Source organism: Mus musculus, chromosome 5, assembly GCF_000001635.26.
Source record: "Mus musculus strain C57BL/6J chromosome 5, GRCm38.p6 C57BL/6J".
Classification (NCBI taxonomy): Eukaryota; Metazoa; Chordata; class Mammalia; order Rodentia; family Muridae; genus Mus; species Mus musculus.
Window position 1 is genome coordinate 34,571,756 of NC_000071.6, and position 27,169 is coordinate 34,598,924.

At 44.5% G+C, this 27,169-nt stretch overlaps 1 protein-coding gene and 1 non-coding gene across 31 annotated transcripts in view; both read left to right on the forward strand.

Annotated features, from left to right (window-relative positions):
- Nucleotides 1-1,908: 1,908 nt before the first annotated feature.
- The window catches only part of Add1 (adducin 1 (alpha)), a 58,645-nt gene continuing 33,384 nt past the window's right edge, over nucleotides 1,909-27,169 (forward strand). For 10 of the 30 annotated variants that reach the window (NM_001331085.1, NM_001331082.1, NM_001102444.2 and 7 more), the window contains exon 1: nucleotides 1,909-2,158. The gene's annotated coding sequence lies outside the window, so the exon portion shown is untranslated. Of the gene's footprint in view, nucleotides 2,159-26,413; nucleotides 26,693-27,169 lie in introns of all 30 variants that reach the window. The other 20 variants (XM_006503675.4, XM_006503678.4, XM_006503677.3 and 17 more) reach the window with 10 other exon arrangements.
- On the forward strand, nucleotides 2,396-2,458 carry Mir7036b (microRNA 7036b). Its single transcript, NR_106111.1, has one exon. It is a non-coding gene; the product is annotated as a microRNA 7036b (primary transcript).

Sequence of the window (27,169 nt, forward strand, 5' to 3'; positions counted from 1 at the left end):
AGCAGGCCCCAGTAATCCCCATCTCCACCCTTAATAGCCGGGTTACAGGGGTGCATGGCCATGCCCTGCTTTTTACGAGTGCTGGGGCCTGAAACTAAGGTCCTCATGCTTGAGCAACAAGTGCCCTTACCTCCTGAGCCATCTCCCCTACTTGAGTTCCTTGAATTTTTGACTTTAAATTTTCAAATATTTCTGCCCTTTCACCCCCTATGAAGTCCTACATCTCCTTCGTATGCTGTTCAATCTTGCCCAGTTTCTTTATGCTGTGCATTTGCCCTGTGTCTTCAAGTTAAGAAATCACTTCTTTTGAGGACAAATTGTCTCCTAACCCCATTCAGTGTTTTGTCACACTGTGGATTTTTTTCATCTGTACATGTCTGATTTCATTTTTATATCTTATTTGAGAGCAGGTGCCCACAGAGTACAGAGGAGTGTGTTGGATCTCTTGTAGCTGGACTTATAGGCAACATTTCTAAACTTTTATATCTCTATATATTTCATTTTTAATCACTCAACCCTCTCTCCAGTTAAAGTAGGGGCTTATGGAGGGCAGGTGATTAATGGAGTTTTGACTGATGTCCGACTCACAGTAGGTCCAATAGGTCCCCGGACACATCCTGTGGTGATTTCCCCAGTTCCAGAATGTATAATTGGGATAGATATACTCAGAAATTGGCAGAATTCTCATATTGGTTCCCTGAACTGTAGAGTGAGGGCTATTATGGTTGGAAAGGCCAAATGGAAGCCTTTAGAGTTGCCTCTGCCAAAGAAAATAGTGAATCAAAAACAGTATCGTATTCCTGGAGGAATTGCAGAAATTACTGCCACTATCAAGGACTTGAAAGATGCAGGGGTGGTGGTTCCCACCACATCTCCGTTTAACTCTCCTATCTGGCCAGTGCAGAAAACAGATGGATCATGGAGAATGACAGTTGATTATCGAAAACTCTCTCTCTTCAGCAAACTTTCACTGGCATTAGACTTGTTGCTGGGTGCTGGAGGATGTCAGAAAAGTCATCTGAGAACAGTCAACATGTAGGGCAAATGTTCCTAGGACAGAGGGTACTGACTGGAATCCACAACCTCTCTGACCCTTATGGGGTCAAACTCAGAGCTCTTGCTGTGAGGATCGGTTTGTTTTTGTTTTTTGAGACAGGGTTTCTCCGTGTATGTAGCCCTGACTGTCCTGGAACTCACTTTGTAGACCAGGCTGGCCTCGAACTCAGAATCCACCTGCCTCTGCCTCCCAAGTGCTGGGATTAAAGGCGTGCGCCACCACGCCTGGCTGAGGAGAGGCTTGGATACACACTTCTGTCACTTGAGCCAGGCTCGAGGCTTCAACCTTTAATGGTTTGAAGGGAACCAGGAGCGGGACCCCTTTGTTTCCTTTGGGTCTTTTAGGATTCAGTTGACAGGAGAGACAGTAGGGACTTGATCCTTAGGTTAGTTTACCAGGTCGCTGCCAGGTGGACTGGTTCTGCCAAGGCCTCACCTAGCCTCATTCCCTGCCTCTGAAGAGGCCTCGGTGTTTGTTAATCCACTGTCATCCGGCGGGCCCTTCCTGTCTGTGGAGCTTTATCAGAGCACACACAGACATCTCAGTCCTGACTCCACCCTGATTGACAGCCCAGTCTCCCAAACTGCCTACTGATCTTCTCGCCTGAAGCGCACCTAGACCGTGTCCGTTCGCAGTCAGTTTGTGGGTCTGACCGTCTCAGTGGGAGAACTAGCGTTCCTGTGAGCAGGTGCACCAGCCCGCCGTCCCGGACGCAGCCAAAGCGACCCCTAATCCCACTGTGACACCGCCTTCAGCCGGAGGCCGGAGTCTACCCTTCTCTCCGCCTCCCAGGGCCCCGCCCTTCTCCGGGCCTGCCCCTTGCTTAAGATTGACCAATAACAGAGAGTAGTGCTGGACGGCGGTAGGGCGTTCAGACCAATGGGGCTGTGCATTGTTGGGCCGCAGCGCCGCAGGCCGCACCCAGCTTGGCGGCGGGGGCGAGTAGAGGGGTGAGGGTTGAGGGCGGGAGAGGACGAGGGCTGCTGCAGGCGGCGGGGGGTGCGCGGCAGCCAGGGGGCGGAGCCCAGCGCGAGCCGCAGGCGAGGCGGCGGCCGCACTCGGACCCGGGAAGCCGTGCTCTCTCCCCGATTCTCCGCGGAGGTGAGGCCCGGGAGCGCGGCGAGGTCTCCGGGGCCCCCAGCGGGCGTAGGGCAGGGGCGGCGGTGCTGGGCGGGCAGGGCAGGGCTGGGCAGGGCCCGGGGCCTCTGGGGCGCCTCTGGTGCGCTGAGGAGGGCGCGGCTAGGTCGCTGCGGCGCGGGGTGCCCGGGGTCTAGGTGCTTGCCTCCGAGTGCGGGGGCGAGGACACTGCATCGTCGCTTCCCAGGATGGCCCGGACGGACGCGGGGTTCTCTGTGGAAGCGGCTTGCTCGGCTCTGAGCTTCCTGGTGGGCCTCGGGGTCCTCCCGGGTCAGCATTGTGCTAATGGTGGCTCCAAATGCTGGTCACTGCAGAGATTGTGGAAAGGTGCATCTGGGTTCCGCTTGTCGGCTCTTTTAAAAACTGACACCTTCTGCCCCAAGAGAAAAAAGCCAGCTCTGTCCACGGATGGTAGTAATGAGGTGGTCGTGGAACTTCCTGGAGATGGGGCTTGCCTTTCCTCTCTGTTTTATCGTTCAGACCTCTTCCTAAAAACACTTCGTTTTTATAATTCAGTTCCTGGTTCAAGGTATTTGGTAGATGAGTTGTGTTTGTTTTATGCACACCCATCTTAAAAATAAATATTTTGGTTCACCTGAAACTGCTGTTGTTTTGACCATGATTTTAGGCCTAACGTTGTTAAACTCCCAAAGACCAAGAACAAAGCTAAAATCTGTCTATGCATAACTGCTCAAGAATTTCAGAGAGATTGTGTGTTTGTCAAAAGTGGGTTGAAATCTCAGTCGGGATAGGAACTAGATTGCTAAGGGATCCGCTATGTCTCCTTTGCAAGCAAGCTGGGAGTCGTGGGTGGACTCAACAGGCTCCAGAGAGGAAGGAGGTTGCAGGTCGGAGGTGAGTTTTATGCGGGTGGGATTCTAAAAATCGCAGTCTTTAATTAAAGCCAGTGACGTAGGGATCACATTTTAATTCTAAAACTTTGCTATGCTTCGTCAATTCGCAGCCCAGAATGGTCTGGAACTGAAAATTTCTGCCTCTGCCCCTAGTTCTAGGATTACCTTGAGGTTGACACCACACCCTGATAGTAAAGTTGTTTTTTGAGGAAGTATGAATGGTGTTGACCTTCAGAACAGCTTTTCAGGGTTTAGATGTGGTTTCGCAGAGGTGCAGGTCGGTGTGGTTAGTTTACTCATGTGTGTGTAGGTTAGTGAGAGTCAGCAAATGAAGCGACTAGGAATTCTAATCATTCTGCAAACTGGGATAGTGTCCTTTCTAAGATCTGTTTTACATAAACCATTCAGGTTTTCACTTAACTCTTGGTATTATCTGATACTATTGTTTTTGTTGCTTTGCTACACACACACACACACACCATTCATTTCATGTAATCATGTTGAGTCAGGACATTAAATACTGAAATGCTTCAGACAATACTGTGCTGGCTAGGGTTTAAAGTTAACTTGACACAGGCGAGAGTAATTTGAGAAGGAACCTCACCTGAGAAAATGTCCCTACCAGATTGGCTAGGGGGCAAGTCTGTTGTGCACGGTTTTTGATAGATGATTGACGTGGGAGCTCAATGTGTAGGTGGTGCCCTTGCTGGGCAGGTGGTCTGGGTGCTACAGGAGAGCAGGCTGAGCAAGCCATTAGAGCAGGCCAGTAAGCAGCCCTCCTCCATGGCCTCTGCAGCAGTCAGCTCTTTTCCTGCAGAGTTCCTGCCCTAACTTCCTCTGGATGATGGACTAGAAGCTGTAAGGTGAAGCAAACCCTTTCCTCCCCAGGTTGAGTTTGTGTTTTATTACAGCACTAAAAACCCTAACTAAGACAAGTGCCCAGGTATTTTTACTGCATGAGGCTGTTTGTATTGATTTCTCTTTTTTCCTTCCTCTCTCCCGTGTTGAATAAACTCTTCCATATACACACATTCACGTTTGAGAGATAAGCATTAAACAAGTCATTATTTATGCATTCAGTTTCAACAATTGCTAGCTGGATTTCTATAAAGTGTGTTAATTCTACTTTTAATATACATTATGTACTTCTAGACATCTAGAAAGATTAGAAATTCCAAAAAAGAAAAAAAAATTTAAAGCCGGGTGTGGTGGCGCATGCCTTTAGTCCCAGCACTTGGGAGGCAGAGGCAGGCGGATTTCTGAGTTCGAGGCCAGCCTGGTCTACAAAGTGAGTTCCAGGACAGCCAGGGCTATACAGAGAAACCCTGTCTAGAAAAACCAAAACCAAAAAAAAAAAAAAAAATTCCCAAAAAGGAATTAAGTTTGTCCTGCATATGCATATTAATGTTGAATAAACTACATAGACAAAGTGATTCTATCGGACACTGCTTTAGTCATTGTTAGAACTAAAACTTACTAAGGGCAAAAACCAAGCCAACAGGGCTGGAGTGGCACTTCAATTAATAGAGTTCTTGCCTAGCATGCATAAGACTCTAGGTTCAATCTTTGGCACCATATAAGCTGGGTGTGGTGGCACAGGTTTGTAATCCAAGTATCTGGGAGGATCAGGTCATCCTTCACTATATATTGAGTTTGAGGCCAGCCTGGACTGTGTGATATTCAAACTAACAGACACAATAGTAATTGAATCTTACATAAGATGTGGTTACTTAGCAGATTAAATATTCCAATGCCTTTTTAGTTTGTCCGAATCATGTTTCTTAAAATAGGAATTTAACATGATTTTAAACTTTAACAGAACTGTTTAATAGTTAATGTTTGGTCTGACCTTCCACAATTAGGAATCATGTGGAAAGTAAAAGGAAACGGTCTAGTTCAGTTTGTTTGATCTTTATTTTTTCAGAAGTACAGTTTAAACCAGTTGATATGAGTAACCTGGAATGTATTGATAACTTGTTCCCCTCATGTGTAAAGGAAAAAAAACATTGTTACTGATACTTGGAGCTTAGAAGTGTTGGGCATGTTCAGGTCTGGCTTTATAAGAATCTGTGCTGCTTAGCAGGGAAAAAACTACATCTTGAATATAGGACTAGAGTCTATAGGCCAGCCATCTTGTGTTTTTAAAAAGGATCCTGGAGCTGTAGAGGTGGCTCAGTGGTTAAGGAAAGCACTTTCTGTCCTTGCAGAGGATCTAGCATCAGGTCCTATCACCCATCACCTTCACTGGATGTCTTAGAGTTTGTAATGCCATGATAAAACACCGTGACCATGAGCAGGAGAGGGAAGAAAGGGTTCATTTTGCTTACACCTCCACAGTCCGTAGGAAGAAATCAGGGCAGGAACTCAGGCAAGGCAGGAACCTAGAGGTAAGCACTGGTGCAAAGTGCTCCACACCAGTCTTCTGCCACGAAAACGCACCGGGCCTGTCCACGGGCTCCTCTGGTGGGGCATTGTCTCAACTGTGCTTCCTTTTCCCAAATGACTCCAGCCTATGTCAAGCTGACATAAAATTAGTCTGGACAATTCACATTAAATCCAGTACCAGGAGTTACTACATTGTTTTTGGCCTCCTTAGGCACTTGTACACATTTTACACACGCACACACACACACACACATCTTAGACCAGGTGTGGTGGCACATGTGTTTCATCTTCACACTTGGGACAGAGGCAAGCAGATCTCTTGGAGCTAGCCTTGTCTACACAGTAAGTTCAAGGCCAGGCAGTGCTACATAGTCAGATTATCTAAAAAACAAAAGTCATCTTTAAAAACATCATCCCGAGGGGACTGGAGAGATGGCTCAGCTGTGCACTGGCTGCTCCAGGTTCACTTCCCAGCACCTACATGGCAGCTCACTGGAGTTACAGCTGTTTGTAACTCCAGTTTTAGGGAATCCAACCCCCTTACACAGACACAGCAGGAAAAAAAGGACAGGGATACTGAGTGGCGGCAGGACTCAGAAAGGCAGAGGCAGGCAGATCTTTGAGTTCGAGGCCACCCTGTTCTTCAGAGGGAGTTCTAGAACAGCAGGGATACACACAGAAACCCTGTCTCAACCCCACCTCCACGCCCCCCACCCCAGCACCCCCAAAACAAAAAACAAGGAATAAAAGGTTAATGGGAGCGCTGTGTTGTGTGTTGTGTTTAGGTTTGGTCTCACTGTGTAGCCTGGTTGATCTCTAAATTAGAGATTCTCCTGCTTCTGCCTTCTGAGTGCTGGGGTTAAAGGCGTGATCGATCTGCTGGAGCACGATGGATAACAGTAAAATCCTGGAAACAAACAGCCATCAGTATGGTAGTGATGAGTCCATCTGTAAGGCGAATGCCTTGAAGTTGTTAACTAGAAGGGGAAATGGGGAAATGCTACTAAGCATAAACACTTTTCTGATACAGTGCAAGGAAAGAGACGAGATAACATGTTTATGTGTGTGCGTGCGCACCTGTATTTGTGTGTATGCTTTCAGTGATAGTAGTGTTCCTTTATTGCTCAACCCCCCCCCCCCTAATTTTTTTTCCTGAGATGGTTCTCATTGCATCTAGAATTTAACTGGTTTTTGGCTAGTTAGCTGGTTTTGGCTAGCCTAGCCTGCCAGTGGTCACATGATGAATGTTGCCTTTGCCTCCACTCAGTGCTGTAGTTACAGATCAGTACCACTGAGCCTGGCTTTCTTTCACATGACTTCTAGAGACTCTTGTATCTCCCTCTTTGACACTTACATTACTTATTCAGGTCACATAGTAACACTGCTTATTTTGCAGATGAAGAAATGCAGGCCTGCAGAGATGGGCCTAAGGTTATATAACTAGTAGGTTGTGGTTTCAATGAGAGTGGCCTTAGTAGGTTTTATATTTGAACAAACTCGGGGTTCTCAGTTGGTGTTTGTCTGGGGAGGAATAGGAGATATGGCCCTGTTGGAGGAGGTGTCACTGGGGGCAGGCTTGAGGTTTCAGAAGCCTCCCCCAGTCCCACTGTGCTCCTCCTTTCTACCTGCTGGAGATGTGAGCTCTCTCGCTGTTTTTGCTGCCATGCCTTTGCTCTACCATAATGGACTCTAACCCTCTAAAATCATAAGCCCAGTTAGATGCTTTCGTGTATACATTGCCTTGGTCTGCTGTTTGATCACAACTATAGAAAAGTAATTAAAACATCAGTGAACTGGGATCCGAACTCAGGCGGTCTGACTCCAGGGCCTAAACACTAGACGGATCCAACACATTTTAAAATCCCAATTGGTGTGGTAATGGAATTTTTAAAAGGATTTAAATTGGGGCTGGAGGGATGACTCAGCAGTTAAGAGCACTGACTACTCTTCTAGAGGTCCTGAGTTCAATTCCCAGCAACCACATGGTAGCTTACAACCATCTGTAATGGGATCTGATGCCCTCTTCTGGTGTGTCTGAAGACAGCTACAATGTACTCATAAATAAATCTTTTTTAAAAAAATTAAATTGATTCTTAAAAATATTTTATTTAATTTTTATACACTATTTTTGATCATATTCTTTTTCCTCCCCCAACAGCAATAGAATTCTTTTCTGTATCAGTGATGACAGATATCTATCTATCTATATCTTTTTAAAAATTTTTTTTTTTTTTTTGGTTTTTTGAGACAGGGTTTCTCTGTATATCTCTGGCTGTCCTGGAACTCACCAGACTGGCCAGAAATCCGCCTGCTTCTGCTGGGATCAAAGGCGTGTGCCACCACACCCGGCTGACAGATTTTTGAAATATAAACAAGCTAGGGTGAATTAGAGTTCACTCAAATGTGTTCCTTTACAGATAAATGGCTTATCTCCAGTTGACTTACCCATTGTTGTTTTCAAAGCCACACCTTTGGGTGTTGTTCATTTAGGGGTTGAGTTGAAGTGAGAATCTTGTGGGATCTTGGTGCTATATGTGTTGATTCAGACAGAATCAGTTTACCTTAAAATACAAAAAGCATCCTGGGCAGATACCCAGAAGTTCCAACTGGTAAGAAGGACACATGTTCCACTCTGTTCATAGCAGCCTTATTTATAATAGCCAGAAGCTGGAGAGAACCCAGATGTCTCTCAACAGAAGAATGGATACAGAAAATGTGGTACATTTACACAATGGAGTACTACTCAGCTATTAAAAACAATGGATTTATGAAATTCTTGGACAAATGGATGTATCTGGAGGATATCATCCTGAGTGAGGTAACCCAATCACAAAAGAAGTCATTAGATATGCACTCACTGATAAGTCGATATTAGCCCAGAAACATAGAACACCCAAGATACAATTTGCAAAACATAAGAAAATCAAGAAGAGGGAAGACCAATGGGTGGATATTTCATTCCTCCTTAGAATAGGGAACAAAATACCCATGAAAGGAGTTATAGAGACAAAGTTTGCAGCTAAGATGAAAGGATGGACTATCCAGAGAATACCCCACCCGGGGATCCATCCCATAATCAGCCACCAAACCCAGACACTATTGCATATGCCAGAAAGATTTTCCTGAAAGGACCCTGTTATAGCTGTCTCATATGAGGCTATGCCAGTGCCTGGCAAATACAAAAGTGGATGCTCACAGTCATCTATAAGGTGGAACACAGGGCCCCCAATGGAGAAGCTAGAGAAAGCACCCAAGGAGCTGAAGGGGTCTGCAACCCTATAGGTGGAACAACAATATGAACTAACCAGTACCCCCCCCCCCCCGCCCCGAGCTCATATCTCTAGCTGCATATGAAGCAGAAGATGGCCTAGTCGGCCATCACAGGGAAGAGAGGCCCCTTGGTATTGTAAACTTTATATGCCCCAGTACAGGGGAATGTCAGGTCCAAGAAATGGGAGTGGGTGGGTAGGGGAGCAGGGTGGAGGGAGGGTATAGGGAACTTTCGAGATAGCATTTGAAACGTATATAAAGAAAATATCTAATTAAAAAAATACAAAAAGCAGAAATAGCACAAGTATATAGTAGAATGTTATTTCCAAGGGCTGGGCATATAGCTCAGGTAGCCACAGGGCTTACCCAGTGTGTGAAAAGTCTTGGGTTCAGTCCCTGGCACTGTCTCCCTACAAACAACAATAGCAGCAACTTAAAATATTTTGAAAACCCGTTTCACATAGCCTAGTTTGGTCTCAAATTTGCAGTATAGCCAAGGCTGACCTTGAACTTCTGCTCTTCCTGCCTTCACCGTCACACCTGGTTTTAAGAATGGTGTTTGGTGCTGCGAACTGAACACAAGGGCTCTACCACTGAACTAAATCCTTAACCCACGGGTGAAATTCTTAGCATGCTACTAGTACATTCTTTCTTATCAGTGGTAGAATAATGAAAACATTTACCAATCATAGGTTATGCACTCTTTACACCAGACACTGCTAGATATTTTATACTTACTATTATTACTGCTCTTCTTGTTGTTAATACTACTTTTTCGGGCTGGTGAGATGGCTCAGTGGGTAAGAGCACCCGACTGCTCTTCCAAAGGTCCGAAGTTCAAATCCCAGCAACCACATGGTGGCTCACAACCACCCATAACGAGATCTGATGCCCTCTTCTGGTGCGTCTGAAGACATCTACAGTGTACTTACATATAATAAATAAATAAATAAATAAATAAATCTTTAAAAAAAAATACTACTTTTTCATTTTTTTTTAAAATGTACATTGCCTTGGTCATGGTGTTTTGTTTTGTTTTTATTTATTATATGTAAGTACACTGTAGCTGTCTTCAGACACACCAGAAGAGGGAGTCAGATCTCGTTAGGGATGGTTGTGAGCCACCATGTGGTTGCTGGGATTTGAACTCAGGACCTTTGGAAGAGCAGTCGGGTGCTCTTACCTCCTGAGTCATCTCACCAGCCCCTACTTTTTCATTTTAAAGAAGAGATTTATTTTAGCTTACAGATCTGGTTCAGGCTTGAGAAGTCACATCTGGTAATGGTCTTTCTACTGGCAGAGCCCCAAGGCAGGGCAGGACAGGGCAGAGGCAGTTTGAAGTGGGAGACCCCCTAGCAGTGTGTCTTGAACAGAGCAGATGGTGTGTGTGTGTGTGTGTGTGTGTGTGTGTGTGTGTGTGTGTGTGTGTGTGTGTTGGGCTTCTCCGCAGGAAGCCAGGACAGGGCAGAGGCAGTTTGAAGTGGGAGACCCCCTAGCAGTGTGTCTTGAACAGAGCAGATGGTGTGTGTGTGTGTGTGTGTGTGTGTGTGTGTGTGTGTGTGTTGGGCTTCTCCGCAGGAAGCCAGCACCTCTCCCGAGCAGCTAAGTTGCAAGGGAATCCTCCGTGACTGTGCTAAGGACTGTCTTTACAAGAGCCTGGGAATGCGGTCGTGTTGAAGGAGAGCAGGCCGATGACTCACCAGTTCTGCCTGCCTGATGATAACCGTTCTATCGGTGTAGTCCCAAGACAGAGTCAGGCATCACCCAAAGAAAGAGGAGGAAGCCTTTGTGTGCATCTGTCTGTCTGTTTGTGGAACACCGTTTCAGTTTGAATTCCTGGTCTTCCTTCTTCCTTGTGCTGGCATTGTAGGCATGAGCTACCATGTCCAGCTACAATGCTATTTCTAATAGCCCCAGGAGTCTTAGAACAGGCTCTGTTTGTTGCAAGTGAAGAAACTGGCTCAAACGATGATAAGCTTTCCAAGGTTGGACTGTTGTAGAGAAGTAGTTAAGGGCACACTGCTGGAAGTGCAAGGTCATGTGCTTCGCGGACTGCTGGAGGGGCGAGAAGAAACCGAGTCACTTCTGTGGGAAGGAGGGAGCTTTGACAATTATATAACTGCTGTACATATTCATCAAAATAAGTCTGTGGATTAAAGGGGAAGGTTTAAAATTGGAGGCAATAGAGAAAAGGCAGATAAAAATGTGTATCAGAAATAATGGCTTAAAACTTTGGCAGAGCATTTTATTTAATGATGGAGTGGCACTTTTCTTTTTTGTTTCTTTGTTCTGATGGTGTTTCACTGTGTAGTTAACATTAGCTTGAAGCTCACTAGGTTGCCCAGGCTATCCTCAGTCTGATCACTCTGCTTCACTCTCCTAATGATGGGATTACACAGGTGCAAAAACCCTGCCTGGCAATAGCTTTCTTTTAAAAACATACTTACCATTATTATGTGGAGGTGGGTGTACTTGTGGGGGTCAGAGGCCATCTTCATTGGGTTGTTTGTCTCCTGTCTTTACGTGGGCTTGGGGGAGTCAAACTCGGATGGGTCACTTGGCTTTTGTGGCAAGTGCTTGAGCCATCTGTTGAGTCATCTTGCTGACCTAGTAACTTTTTTTTTTAAAAGTAGAAGATATCCTCATGAAAAAGATGTACAAAAGGTGGGTTTGGTGGTGTAGGCTTTGATCTCACCTACTCTAGAAGAGGATCAAAATTTAAAATCTGCCTGGTCTATAGAGGGGGTATTTAAAACTAGGATGAGATGGGCAAGTTGGTGAGAACCTGTTTCAAAAAAAAGTACAAAAAGGTAAGGCTGAGTGAGTGCTGTCCCACACGTGAGGCTGCAGGTTATTCTCCAACGTGACAAAGGAAAAGAGTAGTTTGCCAATGTGAATATGCAATATAGTATACTATTTACTTAATGGAAAAGTGAAATTATAGGTGATACTCTGGGATATTAGTTGACCTACCCCCCCCCCCCCAACAACCAAAAAAACCAAACTAAACAAACAAAAACCAGTTTCTCTTGTAGCCCTGGCTATCTTGGAACTTGCTCTGTAGACCAGACTGGCCTCAAACTTAGTGCTGCACCTGCTTGCCAAAAGATTGCCAGGATTAAATGCATGCACCACCACACCCAGTTTGTTTTGTTTACAAAGTCTGTTTAAGAGAGCTTTACTGTGTACCATAGAACATTTGGCCTGGAACTCACAGAGATGGGCCTGCTCTGGCCTCACACATGCTGAGGTTAGAGGCGTGTGCCATCACCCTGGTCCTTTTGATTTTAAAACTTTATTTCATAATTCCATACAAGTAAACAGTACATCTTGATTATATGTACTCCCAGTTTCTTCTCCCACTTCCTCAAGAAAGTGCAGATTCCTTCCTCCCACTCTCCCCAGGCACCTCCAACACTTCCCTTCTCTTCATTTCCTCTCAGGTTTTGGAAATAATCTATGGGGTCCTGCTGGTTAGAATGCTGCCTGGTCTTGTTGGCTTGATCTCATGGAGATTGTCACAGCTGCAGTGAGTTGGAGGTGCCGTGGCTATGCTGCCTCCCGTGACTGCGTTTCCCAGCACTTCTCAGCCTGCTGGCTGCTACATTCTTTCTGCCTGTCTGCAGTGTACCCCATAAGTGGAGTTGATAATAGATGTCCTGCTTAGGACTGAGTGCTCACTCAGTAGACACTTCCCTTTAGCACTTGGACCATCAGTGAGTCTTTGTATTAACTGCTGAAAAGCTTTTCTGGCCAACGTAGAGGGCAACTTTAAATGTATGTGTATAAGCATAAGTATTTAGAAGGCAGTTTGACAACATGTTTAACAAACGACAGTAATAGGTTGCTCCCTGCACCTGTGACCTCTCAACCCCTGGGCTTTGAACAGTTTTACAGTACCGGGTGTGAGTTTCTTCCTGTGGATCAGGTCTCATATCCAATCCAAAAGCTGTTGGTTACCCCCATAGCATTCATGCCACAATGTTGTATCAGTGGGTGCATCTTACTGGCAGGTTGGTATGTAGCCAGCAAGGTTGGTTGAAGGGATACCATTGATGTCTTGTCTTCTCCAACAGCCTGCATATCATCTTTTGGTACTGTGAAAGGTTGTCAGGGGGAAGGTTTCAGGTCCTTTCCAGCTTGAATTCTTTTATATCTTGTAACCAAAGTGTATCTTCAGCAATACCATCTTACCATGTGGTTCTTGTGGGCAACCAAGAGCGTTGACAGTAGGCTATGTTTTTTATAGGGTCTCTTGGGCCTCCACGACCAAGAACTTTTAAGGAGGTATCCTGTACCTAGTTCTTTTTCTATCTCTGTCTTTCTTTGACAGGGTCTCACTGGTGTCCCTGCCTGGTCTGGAACTTGGTTTGTAAATCAGGCTGTCCTTGATCTTAAAGAGATCTATCTGTCTGCTTCTGCCCCCTTAATCCTGGGATTAAAAATGTATACCACTATATCTGGCTTCATTTTCTTTCTTTTTTTCCTTTTCCCTTTTTTTTTTTTTTTTTTTTTTTTTTTTTGGGTGGGACTGGGGATTGAACCAAGGGTATTAAAGTAATTATTTTTAAATTTATAGGAATAAATACATCAAGATCTCAAGAGATAGAAAAAAGTAGAAAAAAATAAATGGAAGATTGAACTTAGGGCCTTGTAACTTTTTAAAAAGTATAGAGATATATAAACATTTGGTCATCCCTCCTTAGTTAAACCACCTCTAATGCCCTCCCTCATAGATACACCCAGAGTGTAATAGGTGATTCTAATAGGTCGATAAGAAAGGTCAGCCTCACCGTTACTAATGAGGGCTAATCCTGCCAGTCTACCAAGCAGGAGAACTTGGGTTATAGTCCCTGCTTCCTTCTCAGCATGTGTGATCAGAGAGAGCGTGGCTTATACTGAACTCCAACCTGCTTTCTGTGTTGGAACATTCTCCTGTAACAGATGTTTCCGGGATCAGACAGCTTGCCCTTCTTAACGTGCTGCTGGGCCTTCATTTTTAGCAGCTCCTGAGCTGCTGTAGAAGCAGCTCAAGGTCCAAGAGCTGGGATTTTAAAAGAGTGGCTGCCCTTTGAAAGATCTTTATGTTCTCTGTTATCCTCTTGGAAAGTGCTTTCCATGTTTGTTGACTGGCTAACCTGTGTGGAGTTTTCAGGAGTGAGTTAGATGGAGCTCACTTAGGGACTTCGGCTATCTTTCCATGGGAGTTTAGAGCTTACTTAATACATAGGGCAAGAAAGTGGTCTTCTCTGCCCAAAGGAAGGAGCTTAAGATATCTGTTGTCATTGTTATGTTGGCCAGTGAACAGAATTTATTGTTAATACAGGAATAGTATGTTGCAAATTTCATGTTGAGTCTTCAACAGTCTCTTGGTATTTTTATCATCCTTCCTTTTATTTGGAAAAACTGAGGTGCAGGTAGTGAGCTTGCCCAAGAGTATGCATCATATGTATCAGCCAAGAACTTTTGTTTTGTGTTTTGATACAGGGTCTCACTGTGTTATCCAGACCTCTTTGGAATTCTTTATGTAGTCCAGTTTGGCCTTAAACTTAATTTGCCCCGTGTCATTCTCTTACATGCCTGGGTTATAGGTATGTGTCACTGTCCTATGATTTGAGCTTTGGTGATACCTAATTTTACATTCCATGTACGTCTCATCCGTTCCAGCAGGTGGAGGACTTGATGATGGTTTGCTCGAACACTGCTCATAGAATGTTGGATTACAGGTGGAGACTAGTTGGAACCAACTGGCATTAAACCAGCAGATGGTTGATAGAAGATACAGAAAGAAGATGGAGACAGAGAGTTGTGTAGCTTAGTAAATGTCCTGGTTCTTGTCACTTTTGTGTATCTACCTGCTCTATGGCTGCAATAGTTTGTATGTGTATATATGAGCATATGAATTCCAGTGTGTGCATGAGTTTGCACACAGATGTGGAGGCCAGGGGTCGAAGACAAGTGTCGTCTTCATCCTCCTCAGTTGCTTTCTGACTTATTTTTTAAGACAGGTTTTCTCAACCTAGAGCTTGCCAGTTCAGACAGCAAGTCTCAGGGAGCCATCTTTCTGCACTCACAGCTGTGGTTATAGATGTGCCTGCCCTGTGCTGGGCACCCACACTCAGGACTTCAGGCTTGTATGACAAGCACTTTACTGACTGAGCTGTCCTACTAGTTCCTGTAGTCTAGCTTTGTATATGCTGTTTTAACAAATTACTGGCTATGCCCATTATAAGGTCATTTAAAGATTTATTTTATTTTTGAAGTAGGATCTTAGCCTGTAACCTAAGTAGGCCTAGAACTGTTTGAATCTTCCTACCTTAGCCTCCCAGATGCCACCTCATTTGGATTTAAGATCACTTATTATGTAATATTTTCATCCTGTTCTATAATTATCAAACCATCCCTATATATAGAATCAAATATATTAACTATTAATTGCACATTATATATAGTAGGAATATGTAGGTATATCTTGTGCTTGTATTGTATGTGGTTCTTGGGGACATATTTGGTAGGTTATACTGAATTCTATCCCTAGTCTTTTGTATTTACCAGCACAGATATTCTCACTTTGGGATCCCCTCTGTCAAATCTGTTTAGACTTCGCTATGCTAATGTGTGTAGTCAGCCCTAGCTTTCTGACTTAGCTGGTTCTTCTGCAGTTTTGTGGGTTCACTGTAGTACCCTGTGTACTTAGTTGTGGTACCTGTTAAGTCTAGAAGTGTCCTTTTCTTATTTCCCTCCCTCTGGGAGTTATACATGCTCTTGTCTCCAAATCTAGTCAGCTAGAGACAGATAAAGCTGCTTTTGTTGTACATACTGGCTTTGGGGATTGACGTAACTCTTTGAAACATAAAACCCAGTTACAAAGATATACAAAGCCTAGTTTCACACACAGATTTGTCTACTTGTGGTCTGAAATTCCTGTTTAGATGGTAAACTGAAATTTGGAACCTGTTTGTTAGTGTATGATGATCTGTCCCTAGTGCCTTTTGAATGATGTGTCAGGTTGTGATTGAAAGAATTGAAACAGTGACTTTCCTCAGTCAGCTGCTCCTAGAATCCAGAGTGTGCTGGACATTGTCAGTCCAGAATGCTAGACCAGGCAGTGTGCGCGTGTTCTTTAATGTGTGCTTATTAAGGCCTTATTATTGATTGTCTTATGAGTAAGGCGGAGGGGTCAGACACACAAGTTTCTTGCCGCGTGGGGACTTGCATTCTAGTGAGGGAGATAGTGCATTTTTGACTTGTTACTAATAGTTAACTGCCCCTTACTGGGGGGCGGGTACTAGAGGTTGAATTTAGGGTTTTGCTTTACCACTGAGCTTTTAACATCCCCCCCCCAACCCTGCCTAAAGAATTTTTTTTTTTGGAGACAATGTCTTGTGATGTTGCTAAAGCTGATCTTAAAGTCTTTATCCTTCTGTGTCAGTCTTCCAAATGATGGGATTACCATCCTAAACCATTACAACCCAGCTTAAAACAGCTATTGTAAAGATGTTTAATGTGGCCTGGCAGGGTGGCCTAGTGTCTAAGGTGCTTGCCATGTACGACAGGGGAGCTCAGTGCTTGGAACCCGAGGTGCAAGGAAAGAACAGACATCCAAAGGTTGTTTTCTCCTCCACATTTATAGGAAAATAGGCACGGATAGAACTGGAGAGACAGCTCATTGGTTAAGGGCACGTACCACTCCTGGTTCGATTCCCAGCATCCATCTGTCACTGTAGCTCATGAAGGAAGCTCACTACCTTCCTCATGCTGTGGTGACCCTAGTCATAAAATAATTTTTGTTGCTGTTTCATAACTACAATTTGTTACTGTTATGAACTGTAATGTAAATGTCTGTGTTTTCCAGTGGTCTTAGGTGATCCCTGTGAAAGGGAACCATTTGGAGTTCTACCCCAGAAGGGGGACCCACAGGTTGAGAGCCGCTATCTTTATGTCCAGGAGATCTTGGTACCTGTGGTTCTGTGCATACATCCCTGCCCCCCATGGATTGTTATTGTTGTTTTGAGACAGAGTTTCTCTGTGTAGCCCTAACTGTCCTCTAACTCACTCTGTAGACCAGGCTGGCCTGGAACTCAGAGGATCCTCCTGCCTCTGTCTCCTGAGCGCCGGGATTAAAGGTGTACGCCACCACTGCCTGGCTGGAATTTATAAAAATTTTAAGAAAATGGGTCAGGTGTAGTGACAAATACCTGTAATGCCAGTACCCTGGAGTCTTCGGCAGAGGATCTGGAGTTTGATGCAGCCCTTGGCTGTGGAGTGAGATGATCTCAAACCAATCATAACCGGATAGAAAGGGAAGCAGGCAGGGCAGGGGTAAACACCTGTTATCCTTGTGAGTACTGGAGAGGCAAGAGTGAAGTCAGGCTGGACAACAGATAGAGACCTTACTAAAAGACATTTTAAGAAAGCTGGCCTTCACCGGGCAGTGGTGGCGCATGCCTTTAATCCCAGCATTTGGGAGACAGAGGCAGGCAGATTTCTGAGTTCGAGGCCAGTCTGGTCTACAGAGTGAGTTGCAGGACAGCCAGGGTGACACAGAGAAACCCTGTTTTGAAAAAAACTAAAACAAACAAACAAAAAACCAAAAAAAACCAACAACACCATGATCAAGCCAGTTGGGGAGGAAAGGGTTTATTTGGCTTACACTTCCATATCACTGGGTAGGAGCTGATGCAGAGGCCACGTAGGGGTGCTGCTTACTGGCTTGCTTCTCTTTGCATTCTCAGCCTGCTTTCTTATAGAACCCAGATCCGCTATCCCAGGGATGGCAGCACTCACAACTCCATCCATAACTAATTAAGAAAATGCCCCACAGGCTTGTCTGGAACCCAGTCTTATGGATGTTGCCTTTTCTTCATTGAGGGTCCCTCCTCTCAGATAACTTTCGCTTGGACCAAGATTATTCAGCACATAGCCCATATCTTTCTCTCTCTCTCTCTCTCTCTCTCTCTCTCTCTCTCTCTCTCTCTCTGTCTCTCTCTGTTTTTTAGATTTATTTTATATATGTGAGCATACTATTGTTGTCTTCAGACATACCAGAAGAGAAGAGGGCATCAGATTCCCTTACAGATGGTTGCTGGGAATTGAACTCAGAACCCCTGGAAGAGCAGCCAGTGCTTTTAACTGCTAAGCTATGTCTCCAACTCCCTCTATGGTTCTTTAAAAATATGCTATTTTAGTTTTTTGAAATAGTCTCATGCAGTATAGTCCTTGGAATTACTATGTATTCCAATCTCAGGCTGGCCTAGAATCAGTGATCCTCCTGCCTCAGCCTTCAGAGTACTGGGATAACAGACATGCACCACAATGCCTGGCTTCTCTAGGTGAATTTGATAGATGGCCAGAATAGAGAACCAGAGAGTACAAATAGAGATGGGGCTGACAGTATTGTTAGGGAAGAGCAAGAGCTCAGGGCTCTGGGAAGAAAGGAGACAGCAAGGGAAGCTGCACAGAGTGGCTGGAGAGATAGGAGGGAAGGCAGAAAGGACGCTGGGAGGCTGGGGGTTGGGGGTGAAAGGGGTGGGGGTGGTCAGGTGCTGCTAGGAGGTTGTGTGAGGTGATCACGGAGGGTGAAGGGAAGGAGTTATAAGTGAGTGGGTAGAGGAGGAATTAAGGTAGGTCTCAGAGGCTCAGAGCTTTTGGAACTTCGACCTCCACCCTTTTTTGGTGCCCTGAATTCTAATCAAGTTGGAGAGCGGCCTCTTCTGGAATTCCCTCTGATCCCTGCTGTGAAAGCTTCTCAGTGCTTGTATTCCCAAGGTAGAGGTCAGGAGTTTCTAGCAGAGGAGTAAGAGAGCACAAAAGGGCAGCCTCCAGGGTGGAAGGCAAAAGGGCATCCTTCAGAGTGGAGAGCAGACCAGAGCCCCAGGGCTTCGGTTTAACCTTTCTACCCCCGAGGCGGCCCAGGGATTATTCCTGAAATAAGCAAAGGCTTAGGAGCCATCCTCATTCATTGTACAGTCTTAAATGCAAGAATAAGTTCCAAGATGGGACTGTGGGTCAAGCTGAGGTTTACTAGGGCAGAGGGCTGCAGTGCTTTGCCTGCTCTGTGAAGAGGGGCTCACGGGAGAGGCTTTCTTCCTCTTACCTGGTAACTTTGCCTGCCTCATCCTGTAGCCACATTCTCTTATTTATGTCTCCAGAATTTGGGACACCTTTAACCCTAACAATCCTACCCTCTGGCATTAATTTTCTATATAGAGTGAAACAAGATGCTTAACTCTTTCTTAGTTTATTTGCTCTTTTACCACAACATAAGAGAAATGTATTAATCAAAAAGTCATAATGTACTTGACTAATACATTCTCATACTCTGGAACAAGTTATTCTCATGGGTCTTTTGTTTGTCTGTCTGCCTAGAGGCTGTTCTGAACACAAGCCACCTGGCCATGGCCCCAGTCACCCAAGACTGTGGGGCTCAGCAGGGAAGGGCTTGCAGTGCGCGGATGGCGACTGGGGTGGGATCCCTGGACCTCACATAAGGTAGAAAGGATGACAGACATACAGTACTGTGGCTCTCTCCGCATCTGCTGATGTCATTATAGCACAGTGTCTTTGTTTGTTATACACTTGCTCTAATGATTATTATTTTATTGTCTAAGTGGTATTTTATTTTTAAATTACTTTTATAAATTAACTTTAAATTGTATATATAACACTTACACAGTTGCCCCCTGTCTGCTCAGCTCCTTACACTTCTGTCATTTTCAGTTTCTTGCGGATTTTTTATTTATGCAAATATAAATGAGTTTTTACTTACCCCTCACATATACCATCTATATTGATTTCTGTATCTTTCTTTTTTCATTTAACAATACATCCTTATTTTGTGAAGACACCTGTACATTTATAGTTACTTGGTAGCATAAAGACTTAAACAAACCTCTAATAGCCTATGTGGTGACTTTTCAAAGAGCATACTTTTGACAGTTTCACTTAAGCTTATGTTTGTGATTTTAAATGCTTCTTGCCTAGATCAAAAGAGGAACCCTGTCTCTGTCTGTTCTCAGGCTTCAGGGCTAACACAGCAGCACTCGCAGCCTTTGCGTGTGCAGAACACTGAGCCATTCTCCCAGCATTCAGTCTTGGGCTCTTCTCAGTCCTTCAAGTCCTAGCTTTTACTTCAGAGCTTTCTTTTGTCTTATTCTTCGCAACTAATTACTTCACAGTGTGGAACATTCAGACCTTTGATTCTGGGGGAAGCGGGGAGTGCTTCTTTACTTGTATTCTTGCCAGACTTCTCCACTTAGCCCTCCCCTCAGAAAAATAATTAAAAGGACAGACCAAATTTTTACTTAGCAACCTTCCCTTGTGGAATGTCCTTCAGAAAGTGTTTGGGAGTGGGGTGCAGTTCAGCAGAGGCGTATTGGCTGATTACCCTTGAAGACCTGTGGTGTTTGATTCTCAGCACCAAAGGGGAAGGAATGAGGCAGGGCAAATTTTGTTTCAGGAAACAGTACATTTTGAAGGATTTTTATAATGTCAGCAAAACTATTACAGTAGTTGAGAAAGCCTAATGTGGTAGGGTGGGCCTTTTATTTATTTATTTTTAAAATTTTTTATTAGATATTTTCTTCATTTACATTTCAAATGCTATCCTGAAAGTCCCCTATATCCTCCCCCTGCCCTGCTCCCCTACCCACCCACTCCCACTTCTTGGCCCTGGTACTGGGTCAAGTTATATAAAGTTTGCAAGACCAAGGGGTCTTTCTTCCCAATGATGGCTGACTAGGCCATCTTCTGCTACATATGCAGCTAGAGACACGAGTTCTGGGGGTACTGGTTAGTTCATATTGTTGTTCCACTTATCCGGTTGCAGACCCCTTCGGCTCCTTGGGTACTTTCTCTAGCTCCTCCACTGGGGGGCCTGTGTTCCATAGAGTGGGCCTTTTATCCTACTACTTTGGAGAGAGTGGCAGACAGATCTCTGAGTTCCAGGCCAGCCAGAGCTAGATGATAAAAACCTGTCTTTAAAAAAAAAAAAAAAAAAAAAAAAGCCAGGCAGTGGTGGCACAGGCCTTTAATCCCAGCACTAGCACTCAGGCGGGTCTCTGTGAGTTCGAGGCCAGCCTGGTCTACAGAGAGAGTTCCAGGACAGCCAGGGCTACACAAGAAGCCCCCAACCCCCAGTTATAGTAGTTGAATCCAGTGAAGAAGCAAAAATAGGAAAGGCAGTTGGCACTGTTGCAGTATAATGTTAAATTTCGACTTCTTTTCCTCTAATATATATATATTTTTAAATTATGTGTATGGTTTCTGTACCAGGTCCGGGCACGTGATCCCTGGATCTGGGCTTAGCAGTGGTTGTGAGTCTCCCAACTGCTGGGAATGCAGGCCTCATCTCCAGCCCCATCGACTGGTGCAGGGAAGGCGTTGAACAGTGTCTGGCCTCAAGCTCACTGGAGTCTTGCTTCTACTTCCTGAGTGCTGAGGTCACAGGAGTGTATCACCATGCTTGCTGTTTCAGCCACCAGGGACCCTCATGGTGCTTGGCTCAGAATATGAGACTTGGTACAGACGCTGGTGAATATGCTCATTAGACACTAGTCTAGACTTCTCTCATATTCTCCTAGACTACAGACTGCTCTCTTTTTTGTACAATGATCTTCTGTGTTTCTTTCCCTCCCTCCCATCATCATCATCATTTTATTTTTTTAACTATGTAGCTCAGGTTGGCCTTGAACTCTTTTTTAAAGATATTTTATTTATTTTATGTATATGAGTACACACTGTAGCTGTTCAGTTGGTTGTGAGCCTTCATGTGGTTGTTGGGATCTGAATTTAGGACCTCTGCTCGCTCCAGTCAATCCTGCTCGCTCAGGTCCGCCCCACTCAATCAGTCCCTGTTCGCTCCAGCTCAAAGATTTATTCTTTACATAAATAAGAACACTGTAGCTATGGCGTCAGATCTCATTGCGGGTGGTTGTGAGCCACCATGTGATGAACTCAGAACCTTTGGAAAAGCAGTCAGTGCGTTTACCTGCTGAGCCATCTCACCAGTCCCTGGCCTTGAACTCTTGATCCTTTTGTCTGAGTCACTGGAATGAGTGGAATTTCTTAAAACCTTCTGTTTTAGAACATTTGGATGGATATGTGCGCCTGGCCATGTGAAGATAATGGATATCAACTTCAGTGGAATTAAAACAAACAGAACAAAGACCCTTTATGTACTTCTGACTGTCCTGGAACACTACTGTATGTAGACCAGGCTGACCTTGAACACGAAGATCTGCCTGCCTCTGCCTCCTGAGTGCTGGCATTAAAGAAATGCATCACTGCTCCTGCCTAAATTAATTAATTAATTAACTATATATTCTGTCTTTTTGAGACAGGGTTTCTCTGTGTATCTTTGGCTATCCTGGGACTTACTCTGTTGACAAGGTTGGCTTCAAACTCAAAGAGACCTGGCTGCCTCTGTGTCTAAGATCTAGGATTAAAGGCGTTTTTTTTTTTTTGTTTTTTTGTTGTTTTTTTTTTTTTTTTAAAGAAAATTTGGTACAAAGTAGTGATGTGAAATAATTTTTGTACCTCCTTAAGCCTCATTGTCTAGCTACCTTCTCGCAGGCAGTAATGGCTCATGCCTCTAATTTCAGCATCCAAGAGGCAGAGTCAGGCCTTGAGTTCGAGGCCATCCTGGTCTATAAAGCACATTCCAGGACAGCCAGGGCTACACAAAGAAACCCTCTTTTGAAAATCCACCCCCCAAACAAACAAACAACCAAACAAAAAACCCGAACAGTTATTTTCTTAGTCTGTCATGTCCCAGGAAGTGGAGAGATGTTGCCGAACCAGACAGAAAGCCTGAAGTGTGTGCTTGTGCTTCCTGAATTTGAATCTGGCTGCCTGGGCCTCAGTACAGTAGATGAGCATGGCATTTGGAATTAGTGCTCTTGAGTCAGTTCTGAGTTCAGTGATTTGTTATTGAGTCCTCTGACAAAAGTTAGTGTGTGGCAGGCCTGGGAAGGTGATTCAGCAGGACCTGGATTTGATTCTCAGTATCCATCCACATGGTGGCTCACAGTCATCTGTGACTCCAGCTCCAGGGGATCCAGTACCCTCTTCTGGACTCCAAAGGCACTAGGCACATACATGGTGCACAGACATATATGCAGACAAACATTCATACACATAGAAAACCTCAGGGTGTTTTTCCATCTGTAAATAGAGACACCTTACAGGGGTGCTGGACTTAACTGTGGTGGTTTTCTGATGCTGGACCTGCAGAATTTGTGCGCAGGTCACTCTTTGGGATCTCTTGTGTTTCTCCTTTTATTCTTTGCTAGGCTTAAGGAAAATTTGGGGGGTGGGGTTGAAGGGTGAGGTCTGTGTCTCTGACATATATACAGGCTTTTAGCATCATTCTGGCCTGTGGCCGAGAGTCTGTGTCAGCTACCAGAAGGCAGGATGGCGGGCGAGGGGTGAGGAGTGCTTACTTCCATACCGACCCTGATTGTCACGGGTTTGGTTTTTTACTTAACTACATTTTCAATGGCAAGCAGTAGCTGTCATCTCAGTAACACATTGCAGAATTGGTTGATGCTGTAATTAAAGCAACAGAGCAATATAATTATATATAAAAAATAAAATGTAGGTTATGCATTTACTTTGGCCATCAAATAAAGCATTTTGGTTTTTTTTTTTTGGTTTTTTGAGACAGGGTTTCTCTGTATAGCCCTGGCTGTCCTGGAACTCATTTTGTAGACCAGGCTGGCCTCGAACTCAGAAATCCACCTGCCTCTGCCTCCCAAGTGCTGGGATTAAAGGCTTGCGCCACCACCACCCGGCAAATAAAGCATTTTGAATGAGAAATGAAAAATAATGTGTAGAAAATTTAAGCTGGGAAGCTGTTAATTCATTTATCATAAGGGATCATAGGGCCTACACAAGTAATCCGTTCCTGGAATGTATTGCTTTTATTTCTAATTTGTATTTTGGGAGTCTGTTTTCTCACTTGAGCTTTCTTGAAATAGGACCGTGAGCAGTGTGCATTGTTGGGAGGAAGGAATTCTGGAGCCAGACCCCCTGAGTTTAGACCAACCTTGTACAGGGAAGGACGAGTTCATTCATGTAAAATTTATCAGGGTGTGGTGCGTGGTCAGCAGTGTTAATTTAGAAGGCTCTTTTGAGCAGTTTTCATCAGTAAGAGAATACCTAGAAATGATCCAATCAGATTAATAAACAGCTTTATTGAACTCAGGTTCTTAGCAGCCTGAGGATTTTAAGAACCTCCAGTGAGTGAGTCTGCCTGCTTTTCTTTCTTTCTTTCTTTCTTTCTTTCTTTCTTTCTTTCTTTCTTTCTTTCTTTCTTTCTTTCTTTCTTTCTTTCTGTGTAATGGAGAATTGCATTGCTAGAAAGGAATACAAATCTTGAGATATTGTAGCTTATCATTTTGTTTGGGGGAAGCAATTTGTGCTTGCTTACTTCAGTAGAGAATAGGGATTCCCGTTTATTGATTGGCAGCATCTCTTTGAGCAAACCTCTCCATGTTTTTGTGTTTCTCAGAGTCATTAATTTGTCTAGGTCTCCTGAGCTGTGCCATCTAAGGTTCTAGGTGGGTTCTCACCACGTTGCACGATTTTAGCCCTTTGCTTGGGTAGTGTCAGTCCTGGTTCCTCCAAGATTGTTTAAAATCTTGACATCCATTCCAGCAAAGGCCCCACCTTCCAGTTGATTATGTTTTAAGATGCAGCTGTAATTTGAATGCAGAGAAGTCCTCATAGATCCCTTTTCCAAGAAAAGTTTGTTGTGGGTTAGAGAAATGGCTTATTGTTTAACATGACCCAGTATGGTTCCCAGTACCCACATTGTGACTTATAACCATTTGTAACTCCAGTTCCAGTGGATCTGGAGCCCTCTTCTGACCTCCATGGGCATCAGGCATGCACAAGGTGCACACATATACATGCAGACAAAATACATACACATAAAGTTGTTTTTTTTCGAGGCAAGATTTCTCTGTGTAGCCCTGGCTGTCCTGGAACTTGCTTTGTAGACGAGGCTGGCTTTGAATTTACAGAGATCTGCCTGCCTCTGTCTTCCAAGTGCTGGCATTAGAGGTGTGTGTCACTACCTTCTGGTCAAAATAAATCTTAAAAAAAAAAAAAAAACAATCCTGTTGTCCCTTGTAGCAGCATTCACTGAAGAACAAAGTCTTGTTTTGATTTTCTTTTCTTTTTCCTTTTTTTTGAGACAAGGTTTCTCTGTGTGGCTCTGGCTGTCCTGGAACTTGCTCTGTAGACCAGGCTGGCTTTGAACTCAGAGATCCACCTGCTTTTGCTGGGATTAAAAGTGTGAGCCACTGCCTGACCAAGAACAAAGTCTTAATTGAGGCCTTGGTGTATAAGAAATGCTTTCCAAGTGTTCATTTAAAAAATTAGCTAGAAATGTATTTCCTCTGTTCTTCCCTGGGCCTGTTAAGCAGCAAGTATTTTTACAGAGGCTCTGGCCTTGTTGGAAGGTTGCTACAAGGGAAGTAAGAATAACATGCTTTATACAGGAGACCTTGAGCCAGGCTACACAGAACATTTGAAATGACTCTTGGGGTTGATTGAGGCCTGGAATGTTTAGGAGGGAGAGAAGAATCCATCTAATTCATGAACATCTTGTGGAGGATATTCATATGTAGTAGCACAGGACTGTAATCTTGGTACTTGGGATGTGGTGATGGGAAAATGGTGAATATGAGGCCATCCTGGGTTACATAACAAGACCCTGCTTCAGAAAACCAAAACAACAAAATGCATTGAGCACCTGCTGGATGCTTGACAGCTTGCTCCCTTACTGTGCTATCTCTTTTCTTTAGAGCCCCTCACCAGGTGGCAAACACTTCCTCAGTGAGCCTCTGCTGTTGATCCCTCTCTACAACTTATGGGGTGTATAACAAAGTACTGTAACCAGGGGCCTGGTCCACGGCAGTGAACCACCTCACAGCTCTGGGGGCTGGGGGATCAGGGTGCATGGGGTTGATGGGTTCTCAGGCTGTGAGGGAATATTCACCCCAGATCTTCCTCTGCTCTTGGATTGCTGGAAGTTGCTAGTGTCCTTAGCATCACCCTGACTTTTGCCTTTATCTTCCCATGGCGGTCTACATGTGGTGTGTCTGTGTATAAGTTTCCGCTGTATAGACACTAGTCATGTTGAATTAGGGCCACCTTCTCCAGAATGACCTCTCTCTCTTTTTTTTTTTTCCAAGACAGGGTTTCTCTGTATAGCCCTGCCTGGCTGTCCCGGAACTCACTCTGTTCAGGCTGGCCTCGAACTCAGAAATCCGCCCACCTCTGCCTCCCGAGTGCTGGGATTAAAGGCGTGCACCACCACGCCCAGCGTGTCTTGGCTTTTGAGAGAGGATCTCACTGTATAGTTCTGCCTAGTCTTGAACTTGAGACACTCCTGCCTTAGCCTTCCTATTGCTAGGGTTACAGGTATGAGCTACCATGGTGAGACAAACACATTGATACATGTGGAACTCTGCCAAGAGTACATTTTCTTCTTTCCCTCGCTCCCTCTCCCCCTCTCTCCCTCTCTCTGTGATTAGACAGCTTATGGAAACCATTGTGCCTCTTTTGCCGTGTGGATAGTGAGGATCAAACTCAGGCTGTCAGGTTTCGTGGCAAACACTTACCTGCTGGACCATCATCTTGCTAGCCACGAGTATTTTTTCTATTATTGATATTAACCAAAATTCTATATGCTTATTTATAGGTATTACTTGGACTTTAATCTGCTGGCCCCATTTACGGAACTACCAGCCCCTGGAGGTTACTTTATTTGATTTGTTTGAGTGTTTTCCTGTATGTATGTAGATGCACTAGATACACGCTCAGTCAGTGCTCTTGGAAATCAGAAGAGGTCACCAGATCCCCTGCAACTGAATTTAATGGATGGTTTCCGTTCTGGGAACTGAACTTAGATCCTCTGTTAAGAGCAGCAAGTGCTCTTAAGAACCGAGCCATCTCTGCAGTCTGAAGACCTTTTACTAAGGTTATTTTTTTTATATATGCGTATATGTACCACATATGTTTAGTGCTTTTGGAGGCCAGAAAAGAGTCAGATACGCTGTAACTGGAGTTATAGATGGTCATGAATTGCCACATGTAGGCTGGGAACCAAACCTAGGTACTTAGGAGAGCAGCCAGTAATTTAACCTGCCTAGTCATCTTTCTAGCCCCATACCTACCCTAGCTTTTCAGCCCACAGTGAATACTGCTGAGCCGTCTCTCTAGCACCAAGACTTTAAAAATAATTAGTAAGTCTTTGAGAATTTCATCAAATCTATTTTGATTTTACTTACCCCACTGTGCCTCCTCTTACTCCTCCAGACCTATCCCTGCCTGCCACAGCTTAGTGTACTTTTGATTTGCTTGGTTTGGTTTTTAATAACCTACTGGTTCTACTTCGTCCTGTTCTCACATTCCTGGGCGTGGACCATCCACTGGATTCCTTCAGGTTGTCCTCTGA